The sequence below is a fragment of the Numida meleagris genome, chromosome 17, assembly GCF_002078875.1.
Source record: "Numida meleagris isolate 19003 breed g44 Domestic line chromosome 17, NumMel1.0, whole genome shotgun sequence".
In the NCBI taxonomy this organism is placed as follows: domain Eukaryota; kingdom Metazoa; phylum Chordata; class Aves; order Galliformes; family Numididae; genus Numida; species Numida meleagris.
Genome location: NC_034425.1, coordinates 6,782,229 through 6,787,492, shown reverse-complemented (window position 1 = coordinate 6,787,492; position 5,264 = coordinate 6,782,229). Strand labels below are relative to the sequence as shown.

Genomic DNA, 5,264 nt, shown 5'->3' with positions numbered 1-5,264 from the left:
GGGAACATCTTTTCAATGGATGAACGTCAGCAGCAAGTCACCCTGTCTGTTTCTTTGTCAAGTCAAAGCGCTGATTGACACAGATTTCCTCCTTCAGAAAGGAAACCCCATTTTCCTGCAAGAGGAGGATAAATACACGGAGAGTATTTATACATGTGATACGCAAATTAATTGCCAAAAGTAGCTCCTCAGTAAGAGGCTAGCAAGGTAAAATGTTTTATATTTCCCTCTTGACAGAAGCAGGGATCGAATATGAAAGCGTCTGGCTGACAGCCAACCCTTTAGCTGGAGCCAGGCTTTATTTTCATTGTCTCCGTGCCCCATCTCATTTGCTTGCAGCAAGACAAATGTCTGTGATTATGCAGAAGTCAGGGGAGCACAGGAAATGTGCAGCCTCACACCTTCGCTTACACCTTTGGCTTCCTTTAGTGTTGGAGGTCAGGGCCTTGCAGCCGCATGCAGGGCCTTGGATCAGAGCTACTGCCCAAACATAGGCAGTGTTTGCAGCAGCAAGCTGCAATGAGGGCCAGCTTCCATCATTAGGGAGAGAAAAGCCACTCTAGAGAGCAGTCCTCAGCCTGAAGCCATGTCCCAGGTAGCTGGTGTGAGTCACTCCCCAGCGGGGCTCCTTTCTCCCAGGCTTTGTCACTGTGCTATCACACACCTCAAGTGACTGAAATCACCTCCAGCCTGCGTGCTGCCCTTCCCTCCTTAAGGAAGGCAGTGTGTTGTGGTGAGTGCTGCAGAGCACTCAGATCCCTGGATGGTCGGTCTCTTCTGCTTTCTTCTAAAGGTCCTTCTTGCTAAAGATCACTTTCTGTGCAGGTCCTCCAGCGGCTCTTTGTGGCCGGGTTTCATCGGTCCCATCTCCACGTTCACTTTTGCAACAGCCACAGGCCACTGCAAAACGATTCCAGATCTTGGCAATGGTGTAGGAAATAACCCCACATTTTACAAGTTCCTTAAAAGCAAAAAACTGATGAAATCCTCATTTAAATCCTCATTTCCTTAGCTGGAGCTCTTTGGATTGTATATTTTTGTAGCATGGACTAATTTGTTCTCCATCTTCCTGCTAGACAGCACTTGCATTCGTGCAGACCTGGATGTCTCTCCATTCCCACGTCTGTCTCGGCACGGGTAAACCCAGCTCCTAATGCAAAGTCTGAGGAACAGGTCAGAGCTGAAACCCTGACCACAAAAAGCAGCGGATCCGTGACACAACTGGTTTGTTGCACATAAATGGCGAGATTGTTTACTGCTCACAACCCTGTCCAAAGAACTGCCCGCTGCTGTTTGGAACCAAGTATGCTGCAGCAGTGTGCCTTGCAGTGCCTGGAAATGATGAGGGCTGGGGGTGCTGCACGCATCCGAACCGCCCCTGTTTGCTTCAGATAAAATCATCTCAGAGGGGCAGAGAGAGAAGTGCTGTGATCCGAGTGCAGGACTGGATTCCAGGAACGTCTGAACACTAAATATAGCAGCCGTGCTAAGTCAGCGGCTCCGTGCGCAGCAGATAACATCCTGCACCGGGACGGAGCTGCGAGGTGTGAAATTAAATCCCCGTCTTGGCACTGGGAGAGCTTCTTGGGAGTCCTGCGATGTGTCTGTTCACTGGTTTGCGTCTCTCAAGTGTTTGGGAGAGGAATGAAAATATCAAGAAACAAGCAAACAAACAAAAACAGAGCATAGTTTGGAACTGTAGGCTGAACTCTTCCTCCTTCTCAATGATCCGTATGGGTCCCTTCCAAATCGGGACGGTCTATGATTCTGTGATCTTCCAGCACGCCTCACTGGTGCTTGCAGGACCCTCTGAACACAGAGAGACGTTAAGGCCTTTGTTTGTTTGTTGTCTTAATAGAAACACCAAAGGAGCAGGAGGTGCGCTGCTGTGCAGCTCCTGGCAGGGGAACAGAGAGGACACACCTACAGAAACCAGAATGCAGGAGCAGCTCGCGCTGCGATGCTCGGCACAGAGCAGCTGCCGTTCGGTTGGCGTGGAGGAACCCACCCGAAGGACGCGTTCATCCAGGGCAGCGCAGGGATCATCTCCATCTCCAGCGCTGCGCTTTGCTAAGCGCTCTGCCTGGCCCGGCTCGGAGGCGCTTGGCCGAAGTGCTGAGGGCGGTGCTGGAAGAACCAAACTGGATATTGGCAAACAATTCTCCAAAAGAGCGGCGATGCACCGGCACAGGCTGCTCGGGGAGACGGGGGCATCCCCGGAGGTGTTCCAGAACGGTGGAGATGTGGGACACGGTCAGTGCGCACGGTGGGGGTTGGACTTGGTGATCTCGGAGCTCTTTTCCAACCGCAATGATTCCGCGAACCGTCCACCCCCGGGGCTGCGGGGGGCAGCGGCACAGGCCGCGGGCGGAGGGCGGCGCTGGAGGGCGGCGGGCCCGGCCCCGCCCGCGCGGGGGGAAGGGGCGGAGGAGCGGGCGGCGCCGGGGGCGGCTCCAGGCGCGGTGGGGCCTGTTCCGGCCGCTGGGCGCTGCCCGAGCTGGGCGCTCCTGAGGGGCGGGTGGTCGCGGCCTGCAGGTGCGTTCCTCGCCGCCCGGGCAGGAGCGATTTTGTTTTCGGGTACTGCATCCCCAGCTCCTCGTTTAGTAATAATCCGTGTGGCACCTGGGTTGGTGCTGATCAATGGCAGCGTATTTGCGTGTAGTGTTTTCCTTGTCGTCTTCGCAACTGTTAAATGAACCGCCTTAATAAAATACGCGCCTCTCTCTCTCTCTCACACGCACACGTTAAAGGAGTAATTGCACTCCTGCAGTCTGTACGTGCAGGGAAAACAAATCCCAAGTGCAGCAGGCCGGCTCCTGCATGGCTCTGGGCTAAGGGATGGGATGGGCCTGCAGGGAATGTGGGATGGGACCGTTGTGTTGGAGCAGTCCTGCTGGGGCTCCGTCCCATGCTGAGGGGTGTGCTGTGCTGGTGGCCCGGTTGGGTGTGCCAGCAGGTAGCCAAGGCCTTGTTCTGTGGCTGTGGGTGCGCAGTGTTGTGGTTGTCGCTGGGAAGCACTGATATTTCTATGACGGGCAGAGCTCTGCTGCAGGGTTAGTCTTAGTTGTTGGTGAAGATGGGAAACAGCAACACCGCGAGATCTTTGAATTATAAGGAGTTGTAAAAGATTGCCCCTGTGTTGTGTGATAATGCTGCACAGCAGCTGGTGCGTGCATTTTTGTGCCATGAAATCGACTGAAATTCATTAATAGTTGCAAGAAGTGGGAATACTACAGCTCTGAGAAAAGCTGTTAAGCGAGTTGGTTGGCTTATTCTGCTGCAAGGTAATTAATAATTTGGTGTCATTTTAATAGCTTTGTGCCATTTTGGATTCCTTGTACAGGTTTGTTCGAGGACTCAGTGCCGAAGATGATAGGAGATGGCTGAAGGAGCACTGTGAAGCCTGTTGCTGCGGTCTGACTGTACAGATCCCAGAACCCATTCCAGCTGCACGTACAGCGTGTGCTTCTCAAGTCAATGGGCACACTGGGAGCCTACAGACTCATGCAGGTACATAACACTGATAAACGATGGAAGAGGGAACTTCAGATTCTTTGCTGGCCACTAATCAGGGTGGAGAGGTCTGATAAATGACTGTTCCCAGCGCTTTGTGCTGGAGAGAACAGGTGTGAACACAGTTTAAAGGTCAGTATCTTGCAAGCCCAAATCCCAGCTCCTGCAGTTGATTCTGTAGCTTTTATTAATTTAAGTAGTCCCACTGCAGATGGCAGGGTGATCTAGGAGCAGCAGCCTGGTGCTTCAGGAGCTCTGTGAAGGCTATCCTGTCAGCCACTGAGCGTGAGAAATAAACTCACTCAATAACTGCAGTGCGCAGAGAGGTGTTTTGCCTTTTGTTGAGCATAATAACGTGGGATTTACATTCTTGTCAAACTTGTTTAAGTTGAGAAAACAATTAGGGCAAGTACAGTAATAAAATTTGCTATTCGATCATATTGGTGTTTTTCTTGTCATGGAGCTTACTAGGTATTTTGCTGAGCCTACTCTAATATCCATAAGGCCAAGAAGACTTTGCCCCTTAGCAATAGCAGTAGATTCAAGCATCTACATTTCTTACTGTCCTTTCTGCTTTTTTATTTCAGTGACCTGGGAACTAGGAAAAAAAAAACCAACAAAAAAAACCCCAACACCTAGGCTTAATTTGTCTGGAGGCCCAGGCTGTCCTGCTCAACAGCGGGCATTTACTTAGTAAAGTAATCCTGGATGTTCACACCTTTTCTTTGTATTTCCACTTGTTTCCTTTTCATTGATGGTTGGTTGTTTATTTGTTTGTTTTTCCCAGGGGAGCTCTTGCAATGCCTGTAGAAGAAAAGACCAGGAGATGCTTTTTGTGCTGTGGGGATGGCTGTGCTAGACCTTTATCCAGCTGAGTCTTGGAACTTCCTCTTTGGACAAGCTTCTTTGACAGAAGGTATTGTGTCTTACAGCAGTGACTTTGTGTGCCTTGAAAACTCAAATGACTTTCAAAATAGAAACAATCAGCTTCAGCTGAATGTGATGATCTTTTAGGTCCCTTCCAACGGAATCGTTTTATTCTGTTCTGTGCTAATGATACAAAATCATCACATGATGGAGATGGGGAAAGTGAGCAGGGTTACTGCATTGGGGTTTGTTTTATGGCTATATGATAGAAAATGGATATATTTCCAATTCATTATGATCTAATCATTGCAAAAGGTGGGCACACGAGTGGCTTCGATTCACCATGCTGCTCAGGCACCCTTTCTTCTGCTGAGTTTCCTATGCAAATAAAACCAAGAGTGCAGTTCCTAACAAACGCTGGCTGTGCTGTAGCCCAGAAGCGTGTTTTTTACATACTAAAAATCTTCATTACACGTGAGTGACTGCGTGTAACTCTGATATAGCTTCAGTGTCCTGTGCCATGCTCAGAGCGCAGGTTGGCCGCCTGGTCACAGCAGGGCTCCCTGGTACGTGAACTGTGCCCGTCGTAAATACGCTCTTTGGCCTTTCCCTCATAAGGCAAAGTGTGTTTATCAGAGCTGTCAAGTATCAGTGTTTGCTAGAGACGTCATGCTTAAACGATCAGATTTGCATGGCGACAGAGTACATGGGTAAGGGCAACAAACAACCCAGCGTGACTTCAATGCCTTCAAAACACCGTAGGAAGAGCTGAAAGCAACGCTGAGAGCGGGGCCGGACTCCCGGCTTCTCCCCACGCCAGGCTCCGCTTTGCCGCCTCGGAGCCACGGAGCGCCCCGCGCCGCCGGGCCGGGCCGGGCCGGGCC

General features: G+C 50.9%; 1 protein-coding gene across 8 annotated transcripts in view; it reads left to right on the top strand.

Annotated features, from left to right (window-relative positions):
- The window catches only part of ARSG (arylsulfatase G), a 40,784-nt gene continuing 37,340 nt past the window's right edge, over nt 1,821–5,264 (top strand). For 3 of the 8 annotated variants that reach the window (XM_021414602.1, XM_021414601.1, XM_021414595.1), the window contains exons 1-3: nt 3,016–3,166; nt 3,344–3,510; nt 4,301–4,429. The gene's annotated coding sequence lies outside the window, so the exon portion shown is untranslated. Of the gene's footprint in view, nt 2,254–2,429; nt 2,578–2,704; nt 2,774–2,823; nt 3,167–3,343; nt 3,511–4,300; nt 4,430–5,264 lie in introns of those variants that run through there. The other 5 variants (XM_021414597.1, XM_021414596.1, XM_021414599.1 and 2 more) reach the window with 5 other exon arrangements.